We start from the raw sequence: 13,600 nt of genomic DNA on the forward strand, positions 1-13,600 counted from the left end.
CTCAGAGGCACGGACTTAATTACTATCAGCAACTTTTCCGGCACAGAAAGACACCGTTTGCTGCTACGTGCATCTCTATACCCACTTGTGCAGACCCTGGCCCAGGGGGTAAGTCTTGTTTTCCTCCTCCTGATAAAGGGAAATGACCATGAGCTGTTTCATTTGGGGATTTTCGTAGTCTTGGGGGATACACTTGGGGGGTGGGAGCGTTATATCCAGCGATACTCCTGGCTCTGCACTCAGGAATTACTCCCGACAGTGCTTGGGGGACCATATGGGATGCTGGGAATCGAACCCGAGTCCACCACATGCAAGGCAATTGCCCTCTCCACTGTGCTATCCCTCCAGCCCTCTGGTTCTCATTGCTGATGAGGACCGTGTGTGGTGCCCAGCAAAGGGCAGGAGAGCAGTGTGACCCCTCAAGGGGGTGGCCGGCTGCTGGGTTCTCCCCCATGTGATCCAGATTTCTAGTCTGGATGTTGTCCTCAGGGAAAAGGTCGCGAAACGCAGCCCTCCTGCAGGGCGGGAATGAGGAGTGAAGTCACAGGACGCAGGACGGGTGGGTTTCCTTGGCCTCCTAGGAGGTTTCCGATGAGTTATTTATCCTTGAGTAAATTTTGGTGAGCTGTGGTTTTCCATGAATGATTGTGTTTGACCTACATTCTTATTCTAATGAAGTTGTTCCTTCCCTCCCCCCACCCCTTGCACCTGTGCCTGGGAGGCTTTGATTACCTCATCCCTGCCAGGAGGAAGGCCCCCAGTGTTTTCCATACATGCCATTCTCTCTGTGGGAGATGGTGTCTTCGTGTTCTCTGGAGTTGGCTTTCCCTGAGAGTAAAAGATGGTGAGCACTGTTTTCAGGTGTCCACTGGCCCTTGGTCTCTCTCCTTCAGAGAAGTGTCTGTTTATTTCCTCTTCCCTTTTTTTTTTGTTGTTGTTGATAGGTTCTGGTTTCTTTGTTGCTGACCTTTGTGAGTTCTTCATACCTATTGTATATTAAACCTTTAACGTGTTGAGTGCAAGCATTTTATCTCACTCAGTTGGAGGGTTTGTTTCTTGATTCTATTCTGTTTGTGTCTGTATTTTTATGCCAGGACTATTTTTTTTGATTAGTAGCTTTCTATTAGAGTTTAAAATCAGGAAAGATGAAATCTTCAACTTTGTTATTTCTTAAAACTGTTTTGTCTAGTTGGGATCATTTGCGGCTCTGTACAAATTTTAGGACTGTTTGTTCCATTTCTGTGGAAAAAATGTCCCTAGAATTTTGGTAGGGACTCAATAGACTGAATTTATAGATTGTTTTGCCTAGAAGACTTTTCAACAATATTAATCCTTTTGGTTCATAGAATACACATTTCATTGTGTGTTTTCAATATATTTCATCAATATCTTATAGTTCTGTCTATTCTTATTCTAATGGCTGTGAATGGGATTTAAAAAATTCTCTTCAGAGTTTTTCGTTAGTATCTGGAAATGGGACCGTTTTGTTTATCGATTGGGAGGACTCCCCAGCTGTGCTCAGGAACGTGGCCATCACCTCTGCCTGACCCGCATGCTCTCCTGAGAACAGCCATCAGCAACCCGGACACACTCACCCAGAAAGACCTCCTTAACCGAACTCTGTTTGAGGTTGAATATACCTGACTAAATCAACTCTTTGCTGACCAAATTGTTCACATTTTCAACAGTACTTGTACAAGATGAGGACGTTCTCTTTAACCACACACAAGTGTGGATCACAGAATCAATACGTCCTTTGGACCCACAAGCGCATTATATTCCATACAGCATGCTGTATTTAAAAATCATTCTCTTTGCCTCAGTAAGATCACTGTATGTGTCCCATTTCTAAATTTGTCTAAAGAAAACAAACTCTTCATCATGGTCTGAGTTTACATTGCCTCAAGTTTCTTCTAAGAAATTTTTAAATTTTTCCTAGTCCTTAATTTTATCCTGAAATATCCTATTTTTAACCCTCTTATTTTTTGTGATAATTATTTTACTTGTGGCACACAAAAGTGCAAGTCGGTGTGACATTCACAATATTAAATGCACGAATTTTCTCATCCATGATCAGACCATTTTTGTACATCCCAGTAAGTTTTGCCTTTACAATTCTCTGTCTCTCCTTTTAACTTGTGGGAACTCGGGTCCTACTGGCTCTCGCTCTAATGCTTACAAGAGGATATTTAATGGGTTGGTGGCAGTTTTATTGCCCTTTAAACATTTAATAGGTTTTCTGCATAATTTCTCAATGTGTTCTTATTTGTTTACTTTTGTATGTTTTTGTTATAAAATTGAAAACTTGTGGTATTGAATTTTATGACATTGGCATAATTCCTCCCCCCCAGTTATAGCACAAACTTCCACTACACTCTTATTTCTAGGGGCTAAAATATGAACTTAATAACGCTCCAGGACCTTCAAGAATAAAATGTATATTTGGTTTATTGTTATAAATAAATAGGAAAGGTTTTTCTTTACCAATTAATAAGCTTTGAGGTTTCTTCTACTTTCATTGTCATGTATTAGAAATATACTGAAAAATCTGCAATTATGTTTTATTACATATACATTTTTCAATTCAGCCATAGTTTGATCGACTTTGTTTTGCTTGCCTAAGTATGCTCTAATGGAAATGGCAGTGGGTGGAAGTCAGGAAATTCAGATTCTAGTCATAACATTGCTGTTCATTTAGATGCTCTGTGATTCCGTCTCTGTCTGGACTAGGTCGTGATTTCCAAAAATTTTAAGACTTAACGTCCTGTTTAAACAAAAACCTACAATGTGAAAATCGGAGCACACACTCTAAAAAAAAAGTGGAATGCATATTTTTTGAAGTGACTTTGCAAGGCTGGGGCTGTGTTTAAGGAGGTCTGTCCTTCTGAGAGGCTAGAGGGAGGTTTCTCCACCGTTTGAAAGCTCTGTTCTGCTCTTCATGGCTATTGAGTTTACAGAGGCAGATTATGAGTTTGGGAACTAACTTTGGTAACGACTTGAGCAGACTGATAGGTACAAACTTCCCACTGCCGGTACTCCTTCCTTATCGGCACTGGTGTGACAACTCAGTGACAGCTAAGGACGTTTTTAAGATGCAGTTTTGAAAATCCCAGACTTCACATTAGAATACTCTTGAATGATGAGACTGCGAGAGCTTTTATTTTAATTTTCACGTGGATTAATCTCTGGTTAACAATGCTATAGAATTTCCAGGGTGTCGCTTTACACCTCCACAAGTCCGTAAGTGTAGGAGAGCTTTTAATCTGGTATTTAGACTGTGTGGAGTGAACAAACAAGATATTTCTGTTCTCGAGTGCCCTGCCATCCGTGAGAAAGTTCATCACGGTTCTCTGTCGTTGGGAAACGCTCCGAGGACCCGCCTGGCCGGCCATCTGGCCCCAGGCGAGTCCTGTCCTGCAGGACTCAGCTGAGAGAGAGGCTGGGCCTCTACGGGCCCCTCCGCTCGACCCCGGGGTCCTTCTCTGAAGGACTTCCCTGCAGGGACCCGGCCCGGCCTCCCACCCTGCCTCCCTGCCTTCCTGACTCCCGGGAAATCCACCCTGCTCCTTCTCATGCCCCTTCACCCCGCACCTCTGTTCCCGGGGAAGGGCCCGTGATAGCCCGGTGCGGTGCTCAGGCGTGTTCTGCTTCCTGCCTCAGAGGCCCGGTGAGGCTGCAGGCCTCTCACGCAGCATCCCAGACGGCCTGGGCCGGTCTGACCCAGCTCCCCCTGAAGTGCTCTCCCAGTGCCTGCAGATTACTCCGTTCCTGCAGAACAGGTTCTGAGCCAGACAGAGCTACTCCCTGGCCAGAGGGGCGACCCCCAAAAGGCCCTGCACCCCATTAAGAGCACTGCCATTCTAGCAAAGTCTAGAGGAAAGACCAGCTCATAGAGTGTAAATTCTGTGTTTGTAATTCTTCCATTTCAGTTGAAAATTGTTTTCGTCTAAAGAACAGAAGACACACCCAGGAATTCTTTTTTCTCTTTCCCCCAGATCCTCTCCAGTCCTCTAAAACCTGGCCTTCCCAGTTGGTACAGGTCCTGAAGGGGTGCTTGGCCAATGCTCGGGTAACAGTTTTGAGAGTATTTTATGTGCCTGCAGTATAATTAGTACTCAATACTTTTGCTCTTGGTCCCTTCATGAATAACTCATACAGTGCAGTATTGAAAGTCTCTTTGAATCAGGTGGGTGGGCGAACATGTCAAAGACTGCAGGAAGTCTTCCTTCATTCATTCTTTCCTTGTTTGCTGAAACAACATTCTCAGACATTTATGTTCTTTACGATTCCATAAAGGATCTCCTGAACAGGTCAAAATAATAGAAGCTCACACAAATCGGCTTTTTTCTCTCCTTCTGTGGTTATGATATATGCATGTTTGTCTTCTTCCAGTGAAGACAAAATCCTCTTTAAATATACAGTTTTCACTGAGTTGTGAACAGCTTTTTACGGTATAATTCCACATAAAAATCTCAATTCGTACACTGTAAAATATAGTATTATACCTTAAGTCCCAAACATTCTTGCTTGTGAGCTGAAAATTAAGCATCAGGCCCCAGTCAAGCCCCGTCAATTGCTTTTGGAACAGGTGCTGTGCAAAGCTGAGAAAACAGAAAACTGAGTGCCAGGAATTCCCAGGGCCTCGGAGAACGGGCAGACAAGGGCGAAGGGTGGTCCCGAGTGCTCGCCAAATGGCACAGCTCACTCTCGTCACTGTGTATTTGGAGAGCAAATGGACTGGAATCACGAAACTTTCCCCTTTGTTTTCACATCTTTAAAAATAACACCTATGACAGTTGTCAGAATTCCGTGTTGGAGAGAGAAGGGGCCGGTTTTCCCAGCAGAGCCCGGCGAGGTGAGGGGGCCCCTGGCTCTTGACCCCGCCTGGGCACAGGGTCCTCTCTGTGTGTGACTCGTGGGGGGCCTCTGGGCTGGGGGTCTCTGTGCTCAGACCCCCTTGTTTCACTGCTGCGACCCTGCACTGAGACGGCTAGAATCCCAGACGTTCTCGGCTCACACACCACACGAGATCATGTGTAAGAATGCACACACGTCCCTCTTCCCAAACTGTCATTCATTCATTCGTTTGTTTGTTTGTTTTTGTGCTCAGGGAACCATGGGAGATGCCAGGGATAAAACTCAGGTCAGCCTCTTGCAAAGCACTTGACCCACGTCCTGTCACTCTAGTCCCTTGATTTCTGCTTTTAAAAGTCAGTTTGGAGTGGGGTGGGGCCAGAGTATCTGCCTTGCACCCGACCTACTGAGGCTTGATCCCCAGCGCCCTGTATGCTCCCTTGAGTCCTGCCAGGAGTAATTTCTGAGTGCAGAGCTGGGAGTAAGCCCCAAGCACCACCGGGTGTACCCCATAAACCACAATCATCATTATCATCATCATCATCACGGTCACAGTCCTCCCATTGTTCATCGATTTGCTCGAGCGGGCCCAGTAACGTCTCCACCGTGAGACTTGTTGTTACTGTGTCTGGCATACTGAATATGTCACGGGTTGCTTGCCAGGCTCTGCCGTGCGGGCGAGATCCTCTCGGTAGCTTGCCGGGCTCTCCAAGAGGGGCGGAGGAATCGAACTCGGGTCGGCCATGTTGGCTGCGTGCAAGGCAAACGCCCTACCGCTGTGCTATCGCTCCAGCCCATAATAATAATAATAATAATAATAATATGCATTGCTTTAGAAGGAAAGCTGAGATATAGAAGCAGAAGAAAAGGAGGAAGTTAAGGGTAAAGATGGGCAGGAAGTCAAAAAGTGATGTGGGTTCTAGTACTGTACCACAGGTTCTCTGGTTACAAGCAAATAGGCCTGGGCGGGTGTGTGGGGCGGGGGAGGGTCTGTGGGGGGGGGTGTGTTACAGTCCAGCACAGAGCCTCAAGCTCATCCTTCCTTGTATGAGGTCCACCTGGGTCAGTCCTCAGCACCCCTGAGTCCAGAGTTATGGCCAGATATGGCCCCCAAACAACAACCAGAACAACAACAATTTTTTTTTTAAGAGTATAAAGTCTAGAGCAAGGAAGAAATTTCTAAGTAAAGTAGTAAATCCCTTAACCGGAAGGAATCATTATCCATTGGCTTGACCTGCTCCAAACAGGTGTGGTAATGATTCTTAATGTTTAAGGAAAGTCCTACCTTACCAAGCAACGTGCTTTGATTTCTTCTCTGTTCGTCTGCTTGCTGGGGCAACAACCCGTTCTCATCTCACAGATTTTAAGCCCTCACCTTACTGCCCAGCTAGACCCAGGCCCCCTACCACTGACATCCTCAAGGAAAAGAGCGACAATCAGGGCAGGGAGGGGCCAGGAGGGGGGCTGGGTACAAGGGCGGAGGGAAGTTAGCACGAATGGTGGGATTGGCGCAGAAATATGATATTCCTAAAACACAACAGTGACTTTGTAAGTCATGGTCCTTTCAATGAGAATCTAGAACAAGAAAAGGAAAAGAGGCAAAGTGGGCTGAGGGGTAGCCCAAAGGGGGGTGCCTGCCTTGCACACTGCCACCCGGGTTTCATCCCCTCCATCCCAAGGAGTCCCCCAGCCTGCCGGGAGTGATCCCCGAACACTGCTGGGTGTGACCCCACCCCACACGACACAACTTCGTTTGCAGAGAGAACCAAATCATGCAACGCGGACAGACCAGGTACCTGCCGGCTCAGTCAGAGGGAAGGGGCAGACACCAGGAGAGCTCTGGAGCTCTCCTGGGCCGGACGTGAAGACACGCAGCAGGAAGGCAGCAGGAGCAAAGAGACCCACGCTCTGAGCTGGGAGCTGGCGGCAGGGTGGGGGTCCGTGGGGAAGGGAGGTGGGTGCCGGTGATGGCTGAGGTAAAGGATCTCGTGCAGAAGCAACCGTCATTAACAGTATTGTAAGAACCGTTTTGTAATGGAATAATATCTCAGTTTAAAAAGAAAATCGATAACAATTCTAGAAAGGAAAAGAGCTAAGTCAGAGCTGGTATCTTGGAAGCAGTGGACTAGCTCAGCCGGCTCTGAGGAGCAAGAGTCAGGTGTGGGCCGCAGCTCTGGGGAGGGCCCGTAGCCGGGATGTGGGGCCCCCTTCCTTCCTTCCTTCCTTCCTTCCTTCCTTCCTTCCTTCCTTCCTTCCTTCCTTCCTTCCTTCCTTCCTTTCTTCCTTCCACCCTCCCTCCCTCCCTCCTTTCCTTCCTTCCTTCCTTCCTTCCTTCTTTCCTTCCTTCCTTCTCATTCTTATTTTCACAGAAAACATTCTTAGAGTTCTTATGTAACTTTACTCGAAATCATTCTGGGTCTAGTCTTTTATACTCACAACGATCACGACCATCCTGTTATTCGTCAATTGCCTCGAGCAGGCCCCAGTAACGTCTCCTTCGTCCTAGCCCTGAGATTTTTTTAAAAAGTGCCATATTCCCTTCCTTCCTTCCTTCCTTCCTTCCTTCCTTCCTTCCTTCCTTCCTTCCTCCCTCCCTCCCTCCCTCCCTCCCTTCCTTCCTCCCTCCCTCTCTCCCTCCTTCCTCCCTCCTTCCCTCCCTCCCTCCCTCCCTCCCTTCCTCCTTCCTTCCTTCCTTCCTTCCTTCCTTCCTTCCTTCCTTCCTTCCTTCCTTCTCATTCTTTTCTCCTTTCTCGTTTTTCCACATCAGAGTGTCCATGACTCGCTCCTGGTTCTGTGCTCAGGAATCACTCCCGATGGGCAGGGAGATGACCCAGGCCAACGTTATGCAATGCCCTGTCCCCATACCATTTCTCTGATCGGTTCTTTGTTATCAATGAATATCTTGTGAGGAGATACTTCCAGATGATTCGAAGATGCTGTTTCCTGTTGCCCTTTTCCTTACTAGATTTAATATCTCTAATTGGTTTTTGCTTTAAAAAAAGTGTTTAATAATAATGATTTTCTCATTCTTCTTCATTTATTAACAATTTAATGACTCTTTAATACCTGATCAGGGAGTAATAAGCATACCATGTTTGAAAGTCAAGAGTTTTACTAAAATTACTTTAGATTACTGAAATGTTGGTCAATTCCTTGAGAGATATCCTCCTGTTATTCCCATGAGTGTCTAGCCTCCTAGTCTGCTGACTGCCTCCAATGATTACAGTTTTATGAAGTTCCATGTAAAGAGAATGTAGAAGCTGGAGCAATAGCACAGCGGGTAGGGCGTCTGCCTTGCGCGTGGCTGACCCGGGTTCGATTCCTTCGCCTGCCCCTCTTGGAGAGCTCAGCAAGCTATCAAGAGTATCTCACCCACACGGCAAAGCCTGGCCAGCTCCCCGTGACGTATTCGATGTGCCAAACACAGTAACAACAAGTCTCACAATTTGTTGTGAGATGTTACTGGTGCCCGCTCAAATTTTTATAAAAAAGATACAACTAAAAATTGTATCACTCAGATAATTTGGGACAAAAATGTTAAAAACTATAGAATTAGAAAACTGTAATGAATGAAGGAACCCTAGTAGAATCAGACTGTGCTTATTTAAATCAGCAGCTTGTTCAGGCTTGGCTGGCATGGGGGTGAGAGGGCTATTCAAAACCCGTGTGGACTAGGTATAATAGCAGGTGGCCCCTGTAGGGAGCCCGGGGTCCAAATGTAGGACTGTTGGGGGTAGTGGCACCCCCGTAGGTAGGTGCCGGGAGCTTGGAAACGGCTCGCTGCCATTTTGATAAAAGCAGAAACGCGAAGGCTCCAGCTTCCAATTCAGAAACAGCCTTGCCGGGAGGGAAATTAAGAGTCTAGCGTAAGCAGAAGGTGTTAAGGAGGCAATAAAGCCTTTTCCTCCGCCTGGCAGCCAGGTCGGCCTAAAGAGAAGGTGCCAGGGGCGAGGAGAAGGCCCAAATATTTGCGCCTGCCGCACTTATTCCAGTTCACAAAATTTGATTTGTAGGACTGATGAACTCTCGCATCAAGCGAAGGAAAGCACCTCATTGATAAGGTGATGGGGAAACTGAGATAAAATAAAACTCACTCTGCGGTGGCTGCTTTTTTCGTAAACAGAAAAACATCACTTATTTTCACAGAAAACATCCTTAGAGTTCTCACGTAACTTTACTCGAAATCATTCTGGGTCTAGTCTTTTATACTCACAACGATCACGACCATCCTGTTATTCGTCGAGTGCCTCGAGCAGGCCCCAGTAACGTCTCCTTCGTCCTAGCCCTGAGATTTTTTTTAAAAAGTGCCACATTCAAGGCTCTTTCAGGGTTAGGAGAATGAGACCCATCCTGGTTACTGGTATATTTGGCATATTTGGTACGCCACGGGGAGTTTGCCAGACTCTGCCCTGTGGGCAGGCTACATTCGGTAGCCTGCCGGGTTGTCCAAAGTAGGAATGAGATGATGAGATGTCGTGTGGCCGGCATTTTTTATACTCCTAAAAGCAATCACACTAGATCTGATATGTGGGCTTGCACTGCCATGGACTCGGCATTCAAAGCAAACAAAACAGCACATTGAACTTTTAATAAAGGTAACCCAACTACCTTTATTTACTCACTTAACAAACGTTGGTTTGAACAGAACCTTGGTTTGCTCGTGTGAAAAAAAAAAGTCTGGAAGTGCAAACCGGCTTAGGGAGAATGATGACACTCAGGTAGTAACAGTAAGTGGTGAGGCATCGGGAGTCGAACTGACCTCTGAGGGTTGACCTCTAGAGCCTACAAGTCACAATCATGGTCCTCCCGTTGTTCATCGATTTGCTCGAGCAGGCCCAGTAACATCTCCATCGTGAGACTTGTTGTTACTGTGTTTGGCATCTCGGGGAGCTTGCCAGGCTTTGCTGTGCAGGTGAGATACTCTCGGTAGCTTGCCGGGCTCTCCGAGAGGGGCGGAGGAATCGAACCGGGCTCAGCTGGGCTGGCTGTGTGCAAGGCAAATGCCCTACCGCTGTGCTATCACTCCAGCCCAGAGCCTACAAGGAGTCATGGATATATAATTTTTTTTTCAAGAATTAAATGATGTCGTGGCCACGCGGTTTTGGATTTCTGCTATTTTATTTATTAACCCTGCAAGTATTTCTACTGTGAGTCAGATAATTAAGAGATTGGTCTCTGTGCTTCTGGGGCCATGGCCGTGTCGGAGAGCCGCTCGTTGGGGGCAACTGGTGACCTCGGTCAGGCGTGAAGGACGGGCCGGAGCGCCCCCCGTCCCATGAGGTATCCATCGTGCCCCCACCCCCGGCTCAGACCTGCTCTCCACCAGGCTCCCATGCAGCCGCCATCTTTCTTTCCCGGAGTCATGGATATTTTAAAGTAAAGTAGTTGCAAGATTTTATGTGTGTTTTGACAATCATGTTGTGAGTGTGCTAGAAGAGAAACTCTTTGCAAAATGACCTGAAAATGCTTTAAGGGACAACTTCAACCATTCAGAAAAGAAGCAAAGAGTTCAAGTCCAGGCTGGAGCGATAGCCCAGTGGGGAGGGTGTTTGCCTTGCATGCAACCGACCCAGGTTCAATTCCCAGCATCCCATATGGTCCCCCGAGCACTGCCAGGAGTGATTCCTGAGTGCAGAGCCAGGACTAATCCCCGAGCATCGCTGGATGTATCCCAAAAAGGAAAAAAAAAGAGTTTAAGTCCAGGGAAAGCACAGGAGAAGGAGGAGAAGAAGAAGGGGCGGCCCCAGAATGCTCAGTGACTGCAGCAGCTCTGGAATTTCACAGTGTGGCGTGGAGACCCAGGTACTCGGTCACTTGATCATAGGACTGAAGCGGAATCACGAGAGCTTGTAAGTCTGTAACTGTGTCTCTCGGTGATTTGTTTAAAAAAATAAATTGCACTGTAGCACGGTCCTCCCGCTGTTCATCGATTTGCTCGAGCGGGCACCAGTAACATCTCACAACAAATTGTGAAACTTGTTGTTACTGTGTCTGGCATATCGAATGTGACACGGGGAGCTTGCCAGGCTCTGCCATGCGGGCGAGATACTCTCGGGAGCTTGCCGGGCTCTCTGAGAGGGGCGGAGGAATTGAACCCTGGTCGGCTGCGTGCAAGGCAGCCCTATTCGCTGTGCTATTTCTCCAGTCCCCCCTCAAATAAATTAATTAAAAAATAAAATAATTAAAATAAATAAATAAATAAATAAAAATCCAGGTGGCTGTGTCAGCCTTCTCACAGACAAGCACCTTCGATTCTTCCGTGTGTTTTTCCACGGCACCAAGTGGCTGTGAAAAGGGGGAACCAGGAAGCAGTACAGTGCTCAGGCCACTGCCCGTGACCCAGGACCACCCAGTGCCTCTCTGGATGCGCCCACCCCTGCTGGGATCCCCCACCCCAAGGCCCAAGCAGCAGTGCTTTATGTCCTCACATTCACCCTCTGCCCTGCTGTCTAGAATCACAGGTGGGGAGCTTGGGCCTCCTGAGCACTGTCTAGGAGTCCCCCCACCACACAGAGCCCCACTGCTCACTGTCACGGGCAAAGAGTAAGACAACATCGGACCAAAGTCCTGTAAGAGCTACGCAGGGCTCTCGTGCTGAGCCCAGCTTGTCTCTCCCTGGTGGAGTGGAGGGCCTGGAAAGGGGCCCTCAGGTGCAAAGCCAACGGTCTAAGGAGCAAATTTCCAATATCCTTGGAACCCCGAAGGGTTACATCACATATTTAAGCTCAGAATAGTGAACTAGTCATAAAACCCTTCTACTCCCCCGAGAATTGCAAAAAATATGTTACTGGGTAAAACTGGGTATAGGGAAAGTAATAAAGCAATCTCTGAGATTCTGCCAACTGCAAACTGGCTCTAAAATAATTTTATAGACAGAATTCTTATTTTCTTAAAGCTCCCGAAGTTGAACCCTCGGTCATCATCTGAGATCTGTACCTTTGTGGACACGGCAAACACGTATTCAAATCTCTGGGGAAACCCAGTTGTACCCTACACCTTATTTTTTCCACATTAAAAATTTTGTTGTTGTTTTTTTTTTTTTGGGTCACACCTGGCGATGCTCAGGGGTTCCTCCTGCCTCTGCACTCAGGAATCACTCCTAGTGGTGCTCGGGGGACTGTATGGGATGCCAGGGATCGAACCCAGGTCGGGCACGTGCAAGGCAAATGCCCTCCCTGCTGTGCTATTGCTCCAGCCCTCCACGTTGACTTTTTGAAGAGAAAAGAGCAGTTCTCAGTCAAAGATCATCCAAGAACACCAAGAAACAGGGCTGCAAGTACTGCAGGAAACAACAGGTAATAAAACTGAACCTATGCACATTTTAAATGTTGAGATCAGGCCACAGGTTTTCATGTAAACATACCCATATGTATAAAACAAACTATATCAAGGAAGGAAAAAAAACCTCAAGTGTTAACATACCTGTAAGTAACAGAAAACATTTTTCTCCTTACAAGATTTTAAAAGAACCAGATGCTACACAAAAGATCACTGAAATTTAAATTTTCAGGGGTCAGAGCAACAGAACAGAGGGTAGGTTGCCTTCCCTGCACACGGCCCACCTGGGTTGGATCCCGCCATCCCATAGGGTCCCCCAAGGACCACAAGGAGTGATCTCTGAGTGCAGAGCCAGGAGTAAGCCCTGAGCACCACTGGTACGGCCCAAAAACAGTCAAAAACAAATTTAAAATATGATAGATAGGGGCTGGATAGTACAACAGGTAGGGCATTTGCCTTGCACGCAGCCGACCTGGGTTCAATCCCTGGCATCCCATATGGTCCCCTGAGTGATGCCAGGAGTAGTTCCTGAGTGCAGAGCCAGAAGGAATCCCTGAGCATCACCGGGTGTGACCCAAAAAGAAAAAAAATTTCTAATAGTTTCTACTGCTGAAGCCGACTCGATATGTTACATGGGAATTAGGAAAGACCCTAACGCAGGGGTAGGGCAGAGACCTGAGGGGGAGTGCCACACTCAATGGTGCTCAGTGCTTACTCTTTGCTCTGTGCTCAGGGACCACTCCTGATGGTGCCGTATGGGGGCCTGGGAATCAAATCGGGCTGGCCACATGTATTGCCGCTGCAGTGCAGCTCTGACATTTCACGACCAAGGCTGTGAGGCTGCAGAGACAGTGGGTGGAAATGGGTCGTGCACTTGTTTTGCAGAGACCAACCTGGGTTCAATCCCCGGCATTTCCCAAAGCCCACCAGAGTGATCCCTAAGCACAGAGCCCGTAGTTAGCCCCGAGCACCACCAGATGTGGCCCTCCCCCACCCGCCTCCCACAAAAAGATGAAGTCTGAAGCTCTGTGAGGGGCCTCCAGTGCTGGCAGGGTGGGCCTGACGCTTAGCTCCTGCTCCAGCCGTGTGTGGGACAGGGGCCATGTGACGGGGGCTCAGCTCTGCCCTCCAACGGCAGTGGGGGAGGGAGACAGTGACAGACAGTGAGGAGGTGGGTGACAGAAAGGAGCCCCAGGACAGTGAAGGCGGTGGGAAGGGGGAGAGCTTGGCGCCTCCCTGGACGGGAGGAGCACTGGGCACTCGCCTCACGACAAGCGGGGGTAGGGGGTGGCCATGGTCACGAAGTTTATTTTGGTGCTTTGGTGCTTGGTCAGTCTTGGGTCTGAGACCAAGACTGACCGCCAGGGTCTCTGGGGGGCCTGGAAGAGACATCTCCGCCACAGCAGAGCCCGAAACGCCTTCTGGTGCGGGATTCCTCCCCTTCCACAGCGCCCCACAAAGCCCGCTG

Source organism: Sorex fumeus, unplaced genomic scaffold (genome assembly GCF_029834395.1).
Source record: "Sorex fumeus unplaced genomic scaffold, SorFum_2.1 ptg000136l, whole genome shotgun sequence".
Lineage (NCBI taxonomy): Eukaryota > Metazoa > Chordata > Mammalia > Eulipotyphla > Soricidae > Sorex > Sorex fumeus.